Genomic DNA, 20982 nt, shown 5'->3' on the forward strand with positions numbered 1-20982 from the left:
ATTTAATCATTATTGATACAAAATCAATCCCCTGCAACAGCGCCATAAACTTGATGCACGGAAACTTGTCTCTTAACAAATCTCCCTCGGGAAGTATACCGAATTGTCGTCAAGTAAAAACTCACAATAGAGTGAGGTCGAATCCCACAGGGATTGATTGGTCAAGCAACTTTAATTGGAGGAATGTTCTAGTTGAGCTAAGCAAAATTTGATATGAGAATTGCAGGAAATTAAATGGCGGGAAAGTAAATGGCAGAAAATGTAAATGCTGGAAATAAAGAGCTGAATATAAATGACGGAAAGTAAATTGCAGAATATTAAATGGGGAAAGGGAGTTCAGCATGAAAGTAAATGGCAGAAACTAAAGAGAATAGGTAAGATCAGAAATGGGGAATTCATTGGGCTTAGGAGATGTTGCATTCTCCGGATCAAGTTCATTTTTATCTCTTCCTCAATCAATGCATTCATTGATCTCCTTGGCAATCTTAAGTGATTGAATTCCAATTCCTTGGTAACTCAATCTCTCAAATCTTGATCAATAGCCAATTCCTTGGTCTAATTGCTCATGAGAAGAGATGAGGTGCGGTCACTGATTATACCACATGTATTTCCAAATCAAAGTATTGGGAGAATTATATGTCACCATATCCGCCCAAACCCCAATTTGGTCCAACATGAGAAAGTATTTCTAGCATGATCTCTTGATTCCTCTTCCAAGGTTCAGAAGAGATCTAAGTATGAATAGTTTCTTTTCCAAGACAACTATCCAATTGGATGAAGATTGAAAGCTTTCAAGTAAAATCAAGAGAAAAGAAAGAAGAAGAATAATGAAAACTATTATTGATCCATCAAAATACAACAGAGCTCCCTAACCCAATGAAAGGGGTTTAGTTGTTCATGGCTCTAGGAATGGAAAGCAAAGATGGAGAGTACATTCTGAAGTAAAACTAGAAGTTGCAGAGAAAGTAAAATTATACAGAGAGTAGTCCTCCCAATCCAAAAGCTCCTCTCTAGTTCAAAACTACCCCTATATATACTACTCTTCTGATCTTCCAGTTGGCTCTTCAAGTCTTGGATATGGGCCGTTGGATCTTGAGTTGAAGCAGTTTGGAATCTTCAGTGGGCTCAGCTTTACTTACAGAGAAAGTGTGAAGTAGGCATGGACTTTGGCTAGGACGTTAGTGGCGTTAACGTTAAGTGAAAATGTGGGTTCGAGAATGTTAGTGACAATCACCTTTTGCACTAACGTTCCTAGCCCAAGATGAGTTACGTTAACTTCAACGTTAGTGGCACTAACGTGACCACTAACGTTGCCTCTTTATCCATCGCGAGCATTATTGGCGTTTACCTTTGCCAATAACGTTGCCCTTGGCCCCTTCTTCCCTACGTTAGAGTCCACGTTAGTGTATCTAACATGACTCTTAACGTGGGTATGCCTCAACTTCTAGAGCGTTAGTGACACTTACCTTTGTCACTAACGCTCCAAACACCCTTTTTCCCACGTTAGAGTTCACGTTACTTAGGTTAACGTGACTTCTAACGTGGTAGTGATAGCCATCTCCAACGTTAGTGACAAAGGTGAGTGTCACTAACGTTGGCTCATCATTCCTTTCCTCCATGTTAGCTTCCACGTTAACGCAATTAACGTGACAACTAACATGGCTAATAGAGGCTTAGTCCGACGTTAGTTACAAAGGTGAGTGTCACTAACGTTGGCTATTCATTGCTTCTCCCACATTAGAGTTCACGTTAATGTAATTAACGTGACTCTTAACATGGCTAAGTGTGCCCCTCTCCCCAACGTTAGTGGCATTCACTTTTACCACTAACGTTGGAGCTTTACTTCTCTTTCACGTTAGCTTCCACGTTAACGTAGTTAACGTGGACACTAACGTGGGCTATGATGGCTCACGAAAGCGTTATTGGTGTTCACTTTTCTTGTTAACGTTGTAAGCTAGCCTCCTTTCCACGTTAATGGTCACGTTAGTTGGACTAACGTGGCTATTAACGTGGCATCTTCCTTGCTTCTTTTGTCCTAAAATCAAGCAAATAAAGTGCATCAAAGCTAGGCTCTAACCCATGAGATCATGCATCATTCAATTAATCATTCAATTCATGCATAATTCTCATGAAATCATATAAAATTCACAATATTTGCTTGAATCAAGATGTAAATGATTATTTACCCAAAACTTGCTTATTTCCTAAGAAAGTGCATGAAACTACCCTAAAACCATAAAGAAAAGGTCAGTGAAACTGGCCAAAATGTCCTGGCATCAATAACATGAGAAGTGATATAAAAGAGAAAATAACAAAAGAGATGAAGAAGATAAAGACAAGAAAGCATAGAAACATAAATGAAACTACATTAAAACAAGAATTAAATGCTGAAATTAAAGGAAATTAAACTAAGAAAATCCTAATTCTAGAGAGAGGGGGAGCATCTCTCTTTAGAAACTAAGAGAAAACATAATAAAAACTAAACCTAATTGCCCTCCCCCTTTCTCCAAGCTTAAATTCTGCATGAAATAGCCTTGGAAAACGAGCTGGACTTGGGTCTTGGAGGCCCAGAAATTGCCCCCAACAATTTGCATTAATGAAGTCACGTGCAGCTTCCCACGCGTACGCGTGGGTCACGCGTACGCGTCACTGCGCAAAATCACACCCATGCGTACGCGTGGGTCACGTGTACGCGTCACTTGCAATAGCATGTCCTCATGCTATACTAAAGGAAAAGGAGAAGGGGAATGAACATTTATTCAAAGCAAGGAAACTACCTATATGCAATCTACCTATATGAATGCAACCACTTAATCAAAATAAATCAATTTCCAAGAATACATGTATACATATAAGGGCTAAAGCGATTCAAATCCATAATTGACTTGAGTTATTGAAAAACATATACAAAATTGCAAGATAAGAAGGTAATCAAAGGTGGAAAACATGCAATTGAGTAATTGAACCCTCACCGGATGTGTATCCGCTCTAATCACTCAAGTGTATAGGGTCATTTCACTCAATGCTCCTTTAATCAAGCTTTCTAAGATTTGTGTTTCATCTAACAATCAACACTTATTTAATGTATACATGCGAGTATCATGAGGACTTTTCATGGTTGTAATGGGGCTAGGGTCAAGGTAAGGTTATATGTGGTCAAGTGAGCTTTAAATTTGAATCTTTGACTAACTTAAGTTCTCACCAAACCTACTTAACAACCTATACAACGCAAAGTAAAGCCGAACTACCCATTTCTCACTTTTCTTACACACTCATGCATTTTCTTTTTAATCACAACTCATATGCATTGTTATTGTTACTTTACTTTGGGGCTCTTTGTCCTCTTTTCTATTATTTTCTTTTCTCTCTCCTTTTTTTTTCAAACTAACATATATACAAAAGTGTCAATGCATATGGTTTAAGTATTTGATGCATGAGTATGTACCCAATTCCCAAGATTTCCAACAAAGTACAAAAATCCACTTTTACATCAACCAAAGTCCCCAAACTTCTCCACACTTAGATGATACACACTCTCACTAGCCTAAGCTAATCAAAGATCCAAATAAAGGACATTTATTATTTTTCACTTTAAGGTTAGTAATGTGCTATTTTAAGAACAAAAAAGGGATTGAAATAGGCTCAAAGTTGGTTAACAAAGGGAGATAAAAGGGTAGGCTATTTGGGACAAGTGAGCTTAGTGAAAAGATGGCCTCAATCACATAAATGCATATTACATCAAACAATGGAAATAAAGAATCAAGAAAATCAAAGATTTCAATCATAGAGAAGAGCAACACACAAGAGTGAGATAAGTGGTTAAATGATGTAACCACACAATAAGGCTCAAAAACTCAAAAGGTTGTGTGTTCGTAACTCAAAAACATGTTCCACAATATTTTTCAGGCAAGTTTCAATCAAAAATTTTCAACTCAAATCAATTAGGATGTCAATGCCCTATCAAGAATGTTTTTCTTGGAAAATTTTCATTAAATTAACTAAGCTTATTATATGTATGCAAAGAAATGCAATAAACTAAGAGACATGCAATTAAAGCTCTAAAATATGTACAAACTAGGAAAAATACAACCAAGTATTCAAAAAGAATGTGCAAGTGTTAGGATTAGAGTTTGTCACCCAAGATTGCCGATCGGAGACAACCTCCCCACACTTAAGGATTTGCACCGTCCGCGGTGCAACTAAAGTTGAGCAACAGGGGGTATGGTGACTTCAGATTGCCACCTTCAGTTGGTGGATCAATCAGCTGCTGCATGCTCTTCCTCCCGCTTTCCTTGTCACTTATGGTGACTCATCCATGGAAAATAGAAAAGAGGATGGAAAGACAGGTAAATGCAAGAACAAGGAAGAATGGAGTGTTAGAATGAGGTGATAAGCACTAGAATAAGTGAGTGAATAAGTTTGTGACATGAAGAAAACAAGTGTGTGAATTCTAAGTTGTGCACGATATAGAACACACACACACTAGCATGGATAACTAGGTCACAAGTATACAAAATAGCATGCACTTAACTCATCCTAGTGTGCTTGAAATACTTTAAAGAAACTCGTATGCTAAGATAAACAAACAAGTAATAAAGAAGCATGAAAGTATCAAGCAAGAATAAAGGAATTGTGAATTAGGTAATGAAGCAACACCCAATTGACACGAAGTGGAAAACATGACAATGATAATCCACAAAGCTTAAAAAGCTCAAAAAGTGTCATTAGGTAAGCTTATGATCCAATTTCACAATTCTCAATGTTAATGCATCAAATAGGTGACTTAAATAAAAGAAGTAAAAAAAAATGCATCAACTATGAACAAATTGCCTATCTATAGATAATGAAATCAAATCACATGGTGGCTAAACATGTAATTTAGAAGTCCAGAGAAGTTCATGGAGGCAGTGTTATAAGTGCTTGGTGTATACAAAATTAAACATGAAGAACTCAATACCAAGCAACAATTTATAACTTCAACAAAGATATCCAACAGTGATAGCAATAACAATATCAATGATTTAGCAGCAATATCTCAACACAGTCAATAAATCAACTCAATCATCCAACACTTAGCATCAAAATAGAAAATTAAACTAACTAAGCAAATAACAACTAGCTAACTACAAACTAACTAACTAACGGTGAGCATGGTGGGTGGTGAAGGATGGTTTGAAAAGGGGAAGAGAAAAGAAGAGAAGAAGTAGAGAGAAGAGAAGAAAAGAAGTATAAAAGTGAGAAAACAGGGGCGTGCGTACGCACAAGGGGCTGTGCGCACGCACGAAGGGTCACACGTATGCGTCGCGGGCGCGTGCGCGTGGTGCAGCGAAAGGAGGAGATCGACGCGTACGCGCGATGTACGCGTGCGCATGGGTGAGAGAAAAAGCAAGGCGATGCGTACACGTGAGCGACGCGTACGTGTCGATGGGAAAACTCAAAATTGTTGTGCATTCACACCATACGTGTTAACGCCGCCACCAGAGGGCATGTTTTGAGGTGTGCGTGGGCACAAGGCTGTGCCCACTCACAGAAGGTCTAAAAAATTTTTTTTTGAGAAGGATCATGTGTGCGCGCGCACACAAGTCTGTGCGCACGCACAAAAGCATAAGGGGCAAGGGTTCAGACGCACAGGCTGTGCCAACGCTCCCACCAGAGTGGTTGCAAGTTGGCGTGCGGACGCACACGTCTGTGCGGCCGAACATAAGGCGCGAAAAAAAGGCATGGGTGCGTACACACGAGTGGGTGCGCACGCACAGGTCACAGAAAGCAGGGGAACGCGCGCGCACAAGTTGTGCTGGCGCTGCGAGCAGAGGGTAAAATCATGCATGTGCGTGCGCACAGGTCGGTGTGCATGCACAGGAAGCAGAAAATAGCTGTTTTGTGCGCACGCACAAGTACGTGCGTACGCACAGATTCCCTGTTTCGCAAAAAATTTCTTCAAAATTCTAAGGTGCCAAGCCTTAGTTCAATCAAAACCAAACACCAAAACTTGAAAGAACCCATAAATTCATGATCCAAACCAAAATTAACATAACCAACACAAAAATAACTAATTCTAAGCTAACCAAGCATAACAAAAAGCAAATAAGTCAAAATATGTACAAAATAGAATAGTTAGAACAATGTTACCAAGCACTTTTATTTAATGTCTTTAAGTTAGACAATTGGGAGAGCCCCTTGCTATGGTGGGTTGTGCTTGACTTCCCCACCAATGCTAGAATGTCCAATGTCCTTCGCGATCCCAATCCTAACAAAAGACAACCAAAAAGTAAGCTATTTACATATTAACATATTTACAATAGCCACTAACTTTACACCATTGCAACTCCCCGGCAACGGCGCCAAATTTGACAATGAGAGTTTGACGTGGCGGAAATTGGCGAGTTAAGAAATTATTATAAGAAATACGTTGCAAGTACAGTTCTTAACCAACCAGAAATCCGCTTATCAATTTAGAAGGGTTGTCACAAAATTTAAATTAAAATACTGGGAGTATGAATCCCAGGTCATCTCCCAACGAGTTGCAGAGAGATGTGCTATTTTATTAATCAGATATTTTCAAAAATGGTTTGAGTTGAATAACAGGAAATTAAATTGGAGAATTTATGTAATTTTAAATAAAAACCTTGACTGGGAGTAGATTAGTTGGAAGCCCTATTCTTGTTGGAGTACTCTCAAGATTAATTGATAATTGAGGGTTGTTCTATTTAGTTATCCCTTATTGTCAAGCAAGTTGGAAAGTTATTTCTATTCACAAATTCCAATCCGCTCAATTGAAAAGGATTGGTGTCAGTGACTAGAGGGCAATCCAACAATAAACCCAATTACAATTTTTCTTTTAAGAATTCTAACTCAAGGTCTTCCTTTCAATCAACTCCCATCCAAGTTATGGAACTACTCGCTCATTGTAAATGTAGAATTCATAACATAGGAAAGGGAAATATAGAAAGACATGATAAATAATAATCAAATGGATCAATTAGAAATAAAAATAGTTCTTGTATTAATAAATTCTAAAAATAATCCAATAATAATTCTGAGTAAACAAAGGACATGGAAGAGTAAGAGACAGGTAAAGAAAACAAACGAGAATGACGAAGTCTTGCTGAGGTAATAACTCTTCTCAATATCCTAATGCGAAAAGCAATAAAAATAAAATCCTAAGAACTATGAATGTGTAGAGAGAAAACCTAGAGGAGGAGTAAAAACTAGATCTAAAACTGAGAATTGTCTGTAATGAATGTTCTGTTTCGTTTCTGCATGTTCTCTGGCTCTAGTTTGCTTTTCTGGGCCAAAAACTGGGTCAAAACAGGGCCCAAAATCGCCCCCAGCGAATTCTGCAGATTTTGCAGATTGCGCGTGTCACGCGATCGCGTCATTCATGTGGACGCGTCATCCGGCGTTTTGCCTTGCCACGCGTGCGCGTCTTCCACGCCTCCGCGTCACTTGTGCAATTCCGATCCGTGCGGTCGCGTGAGCCATGTGTCCGCGTCACTTCTCGCTAGTCATCTCCTCCATTTCTTGTGTTCCTTCCACTTTTTCAAGCTTCCTTTCTAATCTCCAAGTCATTCATGCTCTATAAAGCCTGAAACACTTAACACACAGATCACGGCATCGAATGGAATAAAGAAGAATTAAAATACATAATTAAAAATCCCTAGGAAGCAAATTTTCAATCATGGAATAATTTTGGGAAAGAATTATAAATGCATGCTAATCATATGAATAAGTGGGTAAAGAATTGATAAAACCATACAATTAAACACAATATAAACCATAAAATAGTGGTTTATCAGAGTTCTTGTATGGTTCGGAATCAATCATCAAAACAAGCATCAAATCGTTGGTAGCATAGTCCAAACCAACAAAGAATTCTCACGATCAAATAATAATGTCACAATACAAAATATAAACCGAGAGTACTTAACTCCCGGGTCGTCTTCCCTAGGAGTTGCAATGAAATGTACTATTATTGGCTACGAGAGAAAGCTTGGGGAATTGGGAAAGCAAGAGAGCAAGAAATGTAAATAGCAAGAAAGTAAATAAGCATGCAAGAAAGTAAAGGAAAGCAAGTAAAGGCAATGCAAGGAATGTAATGGCAACTCTTGGAAAGAATTGGGGAATTTAGATTTCTTATCCTAGTTATGGACCACAAACATGGCAATTGTGTGGAATCAATCCAAACTAGTCAATCCTCCTTGAGAATTTGTCAAAAAGCCATAATTGATCTCAATCCATAAGTCCTAGTCAACTCACTAATTTCACACAATGCAGAATAGACATCCACAACTCAATTCCACCCAAACATCCAATTTCTCAACCAAGAGTGTGAAAACTAAACATGCGAGAAATTAAACATCAAAGCAATAAAAGTCAAAAGCAATTAAAAGTCAAAGCAATTAAATGCAAGTAAAGGAAACTTAAAATGCAAGAAACCTCTTGGCAAGCGATTAAGAGCTAAGGCTACCTATCCTTGTCATTGACCACAAACATATGATGATTATGAAGAGTTAATCCTACTTAGTCAACCTTACATCGAAGATAAGTTAAATAGGCATAGTTAATATTAATCCCTAAGTCCTATGTCAACACTAAGGGGTCATGAAGAACGAAACTCTCACGCGATCTAGAATTTTCACAATAAATTCGCGTTGTAAGTATAGCTTCTAGACCGACAAGAATTCCTTTCTTACAAAAGTTTGGTTGTCACAAGTAACAAAACCCAATAAAATTGATAACCAAGTATTTAAACCTCGGGTCGTCTTCTCAGGGAATTGCAGGGAGGTATGACTTATTATTAGCTATGGAAAAGGTAGAATTTTGGGTTTTTAAAAGGGTTGAACAAGTAATTTAATTGACAAGAAAAATAAATTAATAATTAATAAAACTCTTGGCAAGGTATGAGAACTGAAATTCCTATCCTAGTTATCCTTATCAATGGTGATGAGAATTGGGTTTTAATCCCACTTAGTTAAGTCAAGTGGACTAATTAATTTCATCCTCAAGTCCTAGTCTTTCCTTTGGAAAGGCTAGAGTTATTGGAACTCAAATTAATCAGCAACTCCCAATTTCAACCACTACTTTATTTGATAACTCAAGCATCACCAATTACTTAACCAGAGCCAAAAGGGAGAAAATATCTAAATTAAATTAAAAGCATTCATATAAATAAAGCAAAGTAAAGTCAAATCTGAAATACCTCAAATTATATTAAATAAAACATTCAATTCTAAATACGAAGAATTCATAAGCCAAATTGGTAACATGAGTTAGATACGAATAAAAGCATTAGAATAAATAAAAATATAAAAGGAATATTGAACCTGAGAAGAAGTTAAAATCCTAAATCCTAATATAAATCCTAATCCTAATCCAAAGAGAGAGGAGAGAACCTCTCTCTCTAAAAACTACATCTAATCCTAAAACTATGTGAATATGAATGTATATGAGTTGTTAAATGAATGGATGTATTTTTCCACTTTATAGTCTCTAATCTGTGTTTTCTGGGCCGAGAACTGGGTCAGAAACAGCCCAGAATTCGCTGGTTTCGAATTCAAACACGCTGGTTTTTCGCCACTACGACGTGTCCGCGTGAATCACGCATTCGCGTCACTTATCATCAGAGAAACTATGGCAAATTATATATCAAATGGAAGCTCCAGACGTTAGCTTTCTAACGCAACTAGAAGCGCATCATTTGGACCCTTGTAGCTCAAGTTATGACCATTTTAGTGCGAGAGGGTCAGGCTGACAGCTTTGCAGTTCCTTCAACTTCTTGTATTCCTTCCACTTTTGCATGCTTCCTTTCCATCCTCTAAGCCATTCCTGCCCTGTAATCTCTGAAAACACCTAACACACATATCACAGCATCGAATGGTAATAAGAGAGGATTAATATTAGCAATTATAAGGCCAAAGAAGCATGGTTTCAATCATAGCACAAAATCAGGAAGGAAAATGTAAAACATGCGATTAGTATGAATAAATGGGCAAAGACTTGATAAAAACCACTCAATTGAGCACAAGATAAACCATGAAATAGTGGTTTATCAACCTCCCCACACTTAAACATTAGCATGTCCTCATGCTAAGCTCAAGAGAAGCTATAAAGGGGTGAAGATGAATGATATGATGTATGAAATGCAACTACATGCAAAAAAAAAAATGATTTTACCTACTTGGCTAAAAGTAAATCAAATTCTCCAAGAACAGACATGGACTGAATTTCACTAATTCAAATCATAAAAGAATGAAGTACAAATAGACTTGCAGAAGAAAATAGCTCATGAAAGCCGGGAACAAAGAATCGAGCGTCGAACCTTCACTGGAAGTGTATGCACTCTAATCGTTCAGGTGTTTAAGGTTTGACTCTCTCAATTCTCTACTAACTTTGATTTCTAAGGCTTGCTTTTCTTCTACCAATCAACAAAAGTTTGATGCACAAAATACACATATCCAGAGGTCTTTTAAGGGTTGTAATGGGGTTAGGGTCAAGGTAGGATTGTATTTGGTCAAGTGGACTAAAATCTGAATCCTTAATTAACTTAAACTTTTCCACCTAACTTAAGCCAATCCATGTAATCATAATACAATATCTAATTATCCATTAGCCAAATTTTTCACATATTCATGCATTCTAATTTCAAGTACAGTACATATGATTTGCTTTCACCACTTACTTTGGGGCATTTTGTCCCCTTTTACTTATTTGCTCTTTTTTTCTTTTCTTTTTCTCCTTTTTCTTTTTTTTCTTATATATATATTTTTTTTTTCACAATGCATATGATTAAATTATTGAATGCATGAACATGTCCTAAACATTTCTTTCACATTTTCAGAAAATTCTAACATACTCAATTCTCAAACCAAATGTTTCCAAACCTAATTTTCCCACACTTAAATCATAAGCATCTCACTAGTCTAAGCTAACCAAGGATTCAAATTAAGGACATTATTGTTTTTCGCTTAGAGTTAGTGATGTGCTAAAGTAAAGAACAAAGGGGTATAATAGGCTCAAAATTGGTTTGCAAGGGATTATGAAAGGTAAGGCCATATGGGTATGTAAGCTTAGTGAAACAAGGGCCTCAATCATATAAGTGCATGCACACATCAAACAATGGAAATATAGAATCAAGCAAGACAAACATCACAATTTTAGAGAGAACAACACACACCAAAAATAAAATATTGGTTGATAGAATGAAACCAATCAAATAGGCTCAAAATCTCACTGGTTTTGTGTGTTCAAGCTCTAAACCATGTTCCAAAATAATATTTCTTCAAACAATTTTATCAAAAAATTTTATTCAAATTAGTGAAATACTCTAAAAGGTTTCTTGAAAAAGTAAATATTACTTCAACCAAGTAGTTGGTAAATATGCACAAAATCAAACAAACATGCAAATGCAACAACTCACTACAAAGAAAATTTAAACATTGGTGTTGGGACAAGAAGGTACTAACCCACGGAGATCGGTATCGACCTCGCCACACTTAAAGATTGCACCGTCCTTGGTGCATGCTCAGATGTGCAAGTGGACGGGTTTCTCCAACTGACGCTTTTCTCCAAAGATTGTGCAGATGGACTTGTTTGTCTCCCCATTAAGAAGTTTTTTTTTCTCCCTTCTTGGTGGCCATCCTGAAAGAAGAGGAAAAGAAGAAAAGTAACCTAGGAACAAAGATATAAAACAAATAAAATATGGGTGTTAATGCCAAATAATGAGGGTCTCAATTACATGGTAGCTACAACATGTAAATGAGAAAACAGTAAAAGCAATTGGCGTATCAACAGTGCAAAAATTGCAACAATGGGGGAAGAGTGTGGGTAATGAAAGACAATATAAATTCATGTTAATGCAAAAGGAATACAGGTATCATAAAAGATTGGTATTGATAGATAATTAATATCATCCAACAGTGTAATACAAGTCACTAAGCACCAAAATAATACCAGAAATGATGTAACAGTTGAATAATAAAATTTAACACCAATGGAAAAATAAAAAAGTTAGAAAAGAAAAATAAAAATATGCACAAAATTAAAATACAATGAATGAAAGTATGCAAATAAATTAAATAAAATAGAATGGAAATGAAGAAAGATGAGAAGTTAAAGAGATGAAGAAGAAGTAAGTAAGAAAGAAAGAAGAAAGAAGAAAAGATAGAAGAAATTAGGATTAGAAAAGAAAAGATAAGATAATTGGCGCTGATCTGGATAAGTTGTGCGACGCAGGCGACGCAGACACATGGGTCATGCAATCGCGTGGACTGATTTGTGCAATTGGCGCGAGTGCAGCCGTGTGTTCGCGCAACTCTCTGTTTTATACTCTTATTGCCAAAATTTTGGGTGACGCGATCGCGTGGTTGACGTGATCGCTTGGATGGCTATATTGTAAAAACGACGCGGCCGCGTGGAGCACGCGGTCGCGTGATAGGGATGGTGCTTCCAGCATCATTCCAGCCCAGCTCCATCATAACTTGCTGCCATATACCTCTTTTACATCGATTTTTAGGGTCACGCGTTCGCGTGGGTGACGCGGACTCGTGGGTGGCTTATTTTCTAAATGACGCGGTCGCGTGGGCATGTTTGTGCCAAAGGCACGCCTCCAGCCACGCTTTCGCGTGACTTTCTGTTTAATTATCTTTTCTTCAGAACGCACCTGTGACGCGGACGCGTCAGCGACGCTTACGCATCGCGTGCGTGTTTTTTTTCTTATGCAAAAATGCAGAATGCAGAATGTAGATGCTTATGCAAAATTTATGAATGACCACTAATAAAAATGAAAATAAAATAAAATAAATAAAGAATAAAAATGAAAGATCATACCATGGTGGGTTGTCTCCCACCTAGCACTTTTAGTTAAAGTCCTTAAGTTGGACATTTGGTGAGCTCCTTGTCATGGAGGTTTGTGCTTGAACTCATCCAAGAATCTCCACCAATGTTTGTAATTTCAATGGCCTCCGGGATCCTAAACTAGGTGCAGAAAGCCTTCAAGCAGGTTAAAGCAAGTGACAAAGCCCCAAGAGTGTTGATTTCTAGACTAAATTCCGGGGTCCCAGACCTTGCCTTTGCACCCGTCTTCTTGTTGATCATCATGATTCCATCCGGGTGGCACGCAATTGAAATTCTCACTGAAACATCCAAACAGCTTCCTAGACCCATTCAATTGAGAATTGTACCAACCTTTGTACTTCAATTTGGAGCATGCAACCATATTGAACCTTGCATGACAATTCCTACCGCTAACCATCTCCCGCTTGCTCTTATAGCCACAAAGAGCTCTAAGCTGACCATCTGTCTCGAGCAAAGCATATTCAAGTGAGCTAATTAAGGTTAGAGATGAGAGATTTACCCACTTGAATGAAGGGATGGATGGTGATGGCTTTGGGGGAAAGGCCTCCAACAACTTTGGCAAGGTGATTTCCAGCTCAATTCCCTTGTGCTCTTCTTTGACAATTTCCACCTCTTTGCAAGCTTCTTCAATATCAACCTCTTCCTCTTGATAGCTTTCTTCCAATTCAATCTCTTCTTCATTGTTCACCAAGGGCATGGGAGGTTGTGCTTCTTCTTCTTTAATCTCCATGTCAAGTCCAATGGGAGAGGATTCAAATGTAGATAAGAATTCATTAATGATTGAATCCATCTCTTGATCATCCCCTTCAAAGTCTTCAACCATGATATGCCTTGGAGGTTGTACACCCTCCTCAACATCAATTTCAAACGTCTTTGAAGGAGGCTCTATAACTTGACTTTCCCATGGAGGTTCAGCATTTCCTAAGTCTTCAACCAATTCTTCTTCTTCGATAATTACAGCTTCCTCCACTTGTTCCAGTACAAAATCATGCTCCGTACTGTCCACTGGAGTTTCTAATATCTCCTTCATGCTACGTTCTTCATTAGATTGTCCACATGAAGCCATGGGGGTTCCTTGAGTGTCCGAACGTCGGAAAGGTGGTCGATTTATCGCTTGATTCAATTGGTGAAGTGTGGCATGAAATTTTTCAAATGTTTCCTTGAGTTGCTCCCTTGATTCTTGGGGTGATGGATATGGACATGGTGCATAGGAAAGTGGTGGTTCTTGGGAGTAATTGGGTTGGAATTGGGGTGGATACGGGTTAGGGTCATATGGAGGTGAATGGTGGTAGTTGGCTTGTGAGTGTGGTGGTTCAAAGCTGCGTTGAGGAGGTGGTTCATAGGCGTATGATGGGGGTCCATCATATCTATCATCTTGGTATGCACCTCGGAATGGTTTTTAACCATAGTAATTTGGTGGAGGTGGTTTGTCATGAAGGGGTCCACCATAACTATTGTCTTGGCATGCATTATTGAATGGTCGTCGTCCATGATAGTTTGGAAGGTATTGTTGCCTAAAGGGTTGATCAGATCCTCGTGGCTCCGTCCATCTCTGATTGTTTCGACCTTGATGCATGTTCCTGTTATAATTTCCATTCCTTGCAATAACATTAGAACCAAACTTGAAACCAGATGGGTGAGAATTCATAGTAGCTAATAAAAATTAAAAACAAAAACAAATAAACAAGCAAAGGAAAATAAAATAAAATAAAATAAATAAGAGAAAAGGTTTGAAAAAGATTTGATTTTAAGATTAGAAAAGATAAGATAAGTTAGGTAATAGAAGATAAGTTTTTAAATTAAAAGATTTTGAAATTTAAATTTTTTTTGAATTTGAAAATTAAATTTTGAATTTTAAATTTTGAAATTTGAATTTTTGATAAAGTCAACAATATAAGATAAAGATTTGAAAAATATTTAAATTTTGAAAAGGTTTGATTTTTAAAATTTTAAATTCAAATTTTGAATTTTGAATTTTAAATTTTGGAATTTAATTGAAATTTGAAATTTGAATTTGAAATAAGATAAGATATGATTTTGAAAAAGATATGATTTTTGAAAAAGATTTGAATTTTATTTGAAATTTAAAACTAAGATAAGATAAGATAAAAAATTTTAAAATAAAAATCTGAATTTTTTTTTGTAATTTTTGAAAAAATCAATTAAAAAGCAAATATTTACAATAACCAATAATAAGGCACACATTTGTAATTCCCCGGCAACGGCACCATTTTGAAGAACGAAACTCTCGCGCGATCTAGAATTTTCACAATAAATTCGCGTTGTAAGTATAGCTTCTAGACCAACAAGAATTCATTTCTTACAAAAGTCTGGTTGTCAGAAGTAACAAAACCCAATAAAATTGATAACTGAGTATTTAAACCTCGGGTCGTCTTCTCAAGAAATTGCAGGGAGGTATGACTTATTATTAGCTATGGAAAAGGTAGAATTTTGGGTTTTTAAAAAGGTTGAACAAGTAATTTAATTGACAAGAAAAATAAATTAATAATTAATAAAATTCTTGGCAAGGTATGAGAACTGGAATTCCTATCTTAGTTATCCTTATCAATGGTGATGAGAATTGGGTTTTAATCCCACTTAGTTAAGTCAAGTGGACTAATTAATTTCATCCTCAAGTCCTAGTCTTTCCTTTGGAAAGGCTAGAGTTATTGGAACTCAAATTAATCGGCAACTCCCAATTTCAACCACTGCTTTATTTGATAACTCAAACGTCACCAATTACTTAACCAGAGCCAAAAGGGAGAAAATATCTAAATTAAATTAAAAGCATTCATATAAATAAAGCAAAGCAAAGTCAAATCTGAAATACCTCAAATTATATTAAATAAAACATTCAATTCTAAATACGAAGAATTCATAAGCCAAATTGGTAACATGAGTCAGATACAAATAAAAGCATTAGAATAAATAAAAATATAAAAGGAATATTGAACCTGAGAAGAAGTTGAAATCCTAAATCCTAATATAAATCCTAATCCTAATCCTAAGAGAGAGGAGAGAATCTCTCTCTCTAAAAACTACATCTGATCCTAAAACTATGTGAATATGAATGTATATGAGTTGTCTGATGAATGGATGCATTTTTCCATTTTATAGCCTCTAATCTGTGTTTTCTGGGCCAAGAACTGGGTCAGAAACAGCCCAGAATTCGCTGGTTTCGAATTCAAACACGGTGGTTTTTCGCCACTGCAATGTGTCCGCGTGAATCACACGTTCTCATCACTTATTTTCAGGGAAACTATAGGAAATCATATATCAAATCGAAGCCCCGGACGTTAGCTTTCCAACGCAACTAGAACCGCATCATTTGGACCTCTGTAACTCAAGTTATGACCGTTTTAGTGCGAGAGGGTCAGGCTGACAGCTTTGTAGTTCCTTCAACTTCTTGTATTCCTTCCACTTTTGCATGCTTCCTTTCAATCCTCTAAGCCATTCCTACCCTGTAATCTCTGAAAATACCTAACACACTGATGAGTGGATATTTTATACGCTTTTTGGGGATAATTTCATATAGGTTTGAGTATGTTTTTTGTTAGTTTTTCGTCTATTTTTATTAGTTTTTAGAAAAAATTTATATTTTTGGACTTTACTATGAGTTGTGTGCTTTTCTATAATTTCAGGTATTTTTCTGGCTGAAATTGAAGGAGCTAAGCAAAAATCTGATTCAGGCTGAAAAAGGACTGCTGATGCTGTTGGATTCTAACCTCCCTGCACTCAAAGTGGAGTTTCTGGAGCTATAGAACTCAAAATGGCATGCTTCCAATTGCGTTGGAACGTAGACATCCAGGGCTTTCCAGCAATATATAATAGTCCATACTTTGTACAAGAATAGACGACGTAAACTGGCGTTCAACGCCAGTTCTCTGCCCAATTCTGGCGTCCAGCGCCAGAAAAGGATCAAAAGCTGGAGTTGAACGCCCAAACTGGCATAAAAACTGGCGTTCAACTCCACAAATGGCCTCTGCACGTGAATTGCTTAAGTCTCAGCCCAGCACACACCAAGTGGGCCCCAGAAGTGGATCTCTGCATCATCCATCATAGTCCACTCATATTTTGTAACCCTAGGCTACTAGTTTAGTATTTAAACAACTTTTAGAGACTTATTTTGTATCTCATGACATTTTAGATTTAAACTTTGTATTCTCTGACGGCATGAGTCTCTAAACCCCATTGTTGGGGGTGAGGAGCTCTGCTGTGTCTCGATGAATTAATGCAAGTATTTCTGTTTTCTATTCAAACACGCTTGTTCCTATCTAAGATGTTCATTCGCGCTTAACTGTGATGGAGGTGATGATCTGTGACACTCATCACCTTCCTCAAATCATGAACGTGTGCCTGACAACCACCTCCGTTCTATATACGATTGAATGAGTATCTCTTAGATTCCTTAATCAGAATCTCCGTGGTATAAGCTAGAACTGATGGCGGCATTCATGAGAATCCGGAAAGTCTAAACCTTGTCTGTGGTATTCCGAGTAGGATTCAATGATTGAATGACTGTGACGAGCTTCAAACTCCTGAAGGCTGGGCGTTAGCGACAGACGCAAAAGGATAGTAAATCCTATTCCAACTGGATCGAGAACCAACCGGTGATTAGCCGTGCTGTGACAGAGCGCGTGAGCGTAGTTTTCACTGGAAGGATGGAAGGTAGCCATTGACAACGGTGATCCACCAACACACAGCTTGCCATAGGAGGACATGCGTGTGTGAACAAGAAGACAAAGGAAAGCAGAGATTCTGAAGACAAAGCATCTCCAAAACTCCAACATATTCTCCATTACTGCATAACAAGTAACCTTTAATCCATGCTCTATTATTTATTTGCAATTCAACTAATAAACATAATTGACTTCCTGACTAAGATTTACAAAATAACCATAGATTGCTTCAATCCAACAATCTCTGTGGGATTCGACCCTTACTCACGTAAGGTATTACTTGGACGACCCAGTGCACTTGCTGGTTAGTGGTACGAGTTGTGAAAAGTGTGATTAACAATTTGTGCACCAAGTTTTTGGCGCCGTTGCCGGGGATTGTTCGTGTTTGAACAACTGACGGATTATTTTGTTGCTTAGATTAGGAAAATTTTTCTTTTTAGTCTAGAGTCTCTTATTAGTGTTCTTGGTTAAAAATATCCTTCTTTAAAACAAGTGTTACATTTACTGCCCAACTGGCTAGAGCGTTAGTCTAAGCCCGTGGCAGTTTGGTACACTCTTTTTAAAACCTTTTTCATAAATAATATCTTCTCTATAAAATTTTGTGCCAAACTTTAAGTTTGGTATTTTCTTGTTGATTTTTCTGTGTTTTTCGAAAATTTATTTTAGTTTTCTAAAAATTTTAAGTTTGGTGTTCTTGAGTTTTCCTTGTGACTTGATCTTAAAATTTTTAAGTTTGGTGTTCCTTGGTGTTTTCTCTCCAAAATTTTCGAAAATAAGGAGCATTAGATCTAAAAATTTTAAATCTTGTGCTATCTTATTGTTTTTCTCTTTCCTCTTAAAAATAAAAAATATCTTTTCTCTATATTTTAAAAATAATTTTTCGAAATATATTTCTAAAAATTCAGATTTTTATTTCAAAATTTAAATTTTTTTCAAAATCATCATATCCTTTTAAAAACTTCCTAACCACTTTCTCTCTCCTCAGTTTTTCGAAAATCTTCACTCAATTTTTATTTATTTTAATTTATTTTATTTTTGAAATAAATATATAAATAAATAAATAAAAATATTTTTTCTATTTTACATCATCTCCCTTTTTCCATCATGGATCTAAGTGGAAATGAACAGTCCAGGAGGACTCTGGGGTCATATTCAAACCCCTCTATTGCTTCATATGGGAGTAGTATCTGCATACCCTCCATTGGAGTCAGTAGCTTTGAGTTGAATCCTCAGCTCATTATCATGGTGCAGCAAAGCTGCCAGTATTCCGGTCTTCCACAGGAAGAACCTACAGAGTTTCTGGCACAATTTTTACAAATTGCTGACACAGTACATGATAAGGAAATAGATCAGGATGTCTACAGACTATTACTGTTTCCATTTGCTGTAAAAGATCAAGCTAAGAGGTGGTTAAATAACCAACCTAAGGCCAGCATAAGGACATGGAAACAGCTGACAGAAAAATTTCTGAATCAATATTTCCCTCCAAAAAGGATGACACAGCTAAGGCTGGACATTCAAGGCTTTAAACAAGGAGATAATGAATCTCTTTATGATGCCTGGGAGAGATACAGAGAGATGCTACGAAAATGCCCCTCTGAAATGTTTTCAGAGTGGGTTCAGTTAGACATCTTCTACTATGGGCTTGCAGAAGGAGCTCAGATATCTCTAGATTACTCAGCTGGTGGATCTATCCATATGAGAAAGACAATTGAAGAGGCTCAAGAGCTCATTGATACAGTTGCCAGGAATCAGCATCTATACCTAAGCAGCAACCCTTCCATGAATGAAGAGGTTAACACAGTAACTGCTGAATTCAGTACTGTAAAACAAGCTGCTGAATTCAATCAGCAATTGGATTTTCTAACAAAGCAGCTAGCTGAATTCAAGGACAGGCTACAAGAGACAAGGATAGCTAATATACATATGGACGAACAGTTTAAGCAAACAAAGCAGCAGCTATCAAGGCAAATAGCAGAAGAATGCCAAGCAGTTCAATTAAGAAGTGGGAAAACATTAAATACCCCACCTCAAGGCATCAAAAAGTCAAGAAATGAGCAACCCACCAAAGATTCACCTGAGGACAGTAAGAGCCCAGGGAAAAATAATTCTGGCGCTAAAACGCCAGAGAATTGGTGGAAGGCTGGCGCTGAACGCCCAGACTATGCCCAAAACTGGCGTTCAACGCCAGAAACAAGGCAGGATTGGCGTTCAATGCCAGAAATGGGCAAGAATCTGGCGTTGAACGCCCAAATAGGGCAGAATCCAGCGTTGAACACCCAAAATGGGCACAGTTCTGGCGTTCATACGCCAGAAGCAGACAAGGAGCTGGCGTCCAGTTTCACTCCAGCTTCTGACTCTGGCACTCAATTGCCAGTGAGGGATCAGACACACACAAGTGCTGATAACAACCCCTCTAAAAAGGCTTTTTTAACCACTAAGGTTGAGGAATATAAAGCCAAGATACCTTATCCTCAAAAACTCCGGAAAGAGGAGCAGGATAAGCAATTTGCTCGCTTTGCAGATTACCTAAGGACTCTTGAAATAAAGATCCCATTTGCAGAGGCACTTGAGCAAATACCTTCTTATGCCAAGTTCATGAAAGAGATCTTGAGTCATAAAAAGGAGTGGAGAGAAACAGAAAGAGTTCTCCTCACTGAAGAATGCAGTGCAGTCATTCTGAAAAGCTTTCCTGAAAAGCTTAAAGACCCTGGGAGTTTTCTGATACCATGCATATTAGAAGGTGATTGCACCAAGACAACTTTATGCGATCTTGGGGCAAGCATCAACCTAATACCTGCATCCACTATCAGAAAGCTTGGTTTAACTGAAGAAGTTAAACCAACCCGGATATGTCTTCAACTTGCTGATGGCTCCACTAAATACCCATCAGGCGTGATTGAAGACATGATTGTCAGGGTTGGGCCATTCGCCTTTCCCACTGACTTTGTTGTGCTGGAAATGGAGGAGCACAAGAGTGCTACTCTCATTCTAGGAAGACCCTTCCTAGCAACTGGACGATCCCTTATTGACGTCCAACAGGGGGAAATAACCCTGAGAGTCAATGATGATGAGTTCAAGTTGAACGCTGTCAAAGCCATGCAGCATCCAGACACATCAACAGACTGCATGAAAGTTGATCTTATTGACTCCTTGGTAGAAGAGATCAACATGGCTGAGAGTCTCGAATCAGAGTTGGAAGACATCTTTAAAGATGTTCAGCCTGATTTGGAGGATTCAGAGGACATGAAAGAGCCTCTGAAATTTCTTCTAAAAGAGGAAAAACCTCCTAAACCCGAGCTCAAGCCATTACCACCATCCTTGAAATATGCATTTCTAGGAGAAGGTGATACTTTTCCAGTGATCATAAGCTCTGCTCTAAGTTCACAGGAAGAGGAAGCACTTATTCAAGTGCTAAGGACACATAAGACAGCCCTTGGGTGGTCCATAG

Source organism: Arachis ipaensis, chromosome B9 (genome assembly GCF_059453495.1).
Source record: "Arachis ipaensis isolate K30076 ecotype BB chromosome B9, ASM5945349v1, whole genome shotgun sequence".
In the NCBI taxonomy this organism is placed as follows: Eukaryota; Viridiplantae; Streptophyta; class Magnoliopsida; order Fabales; family Fabaceae; genus Arachis; species Arachis ipaensis.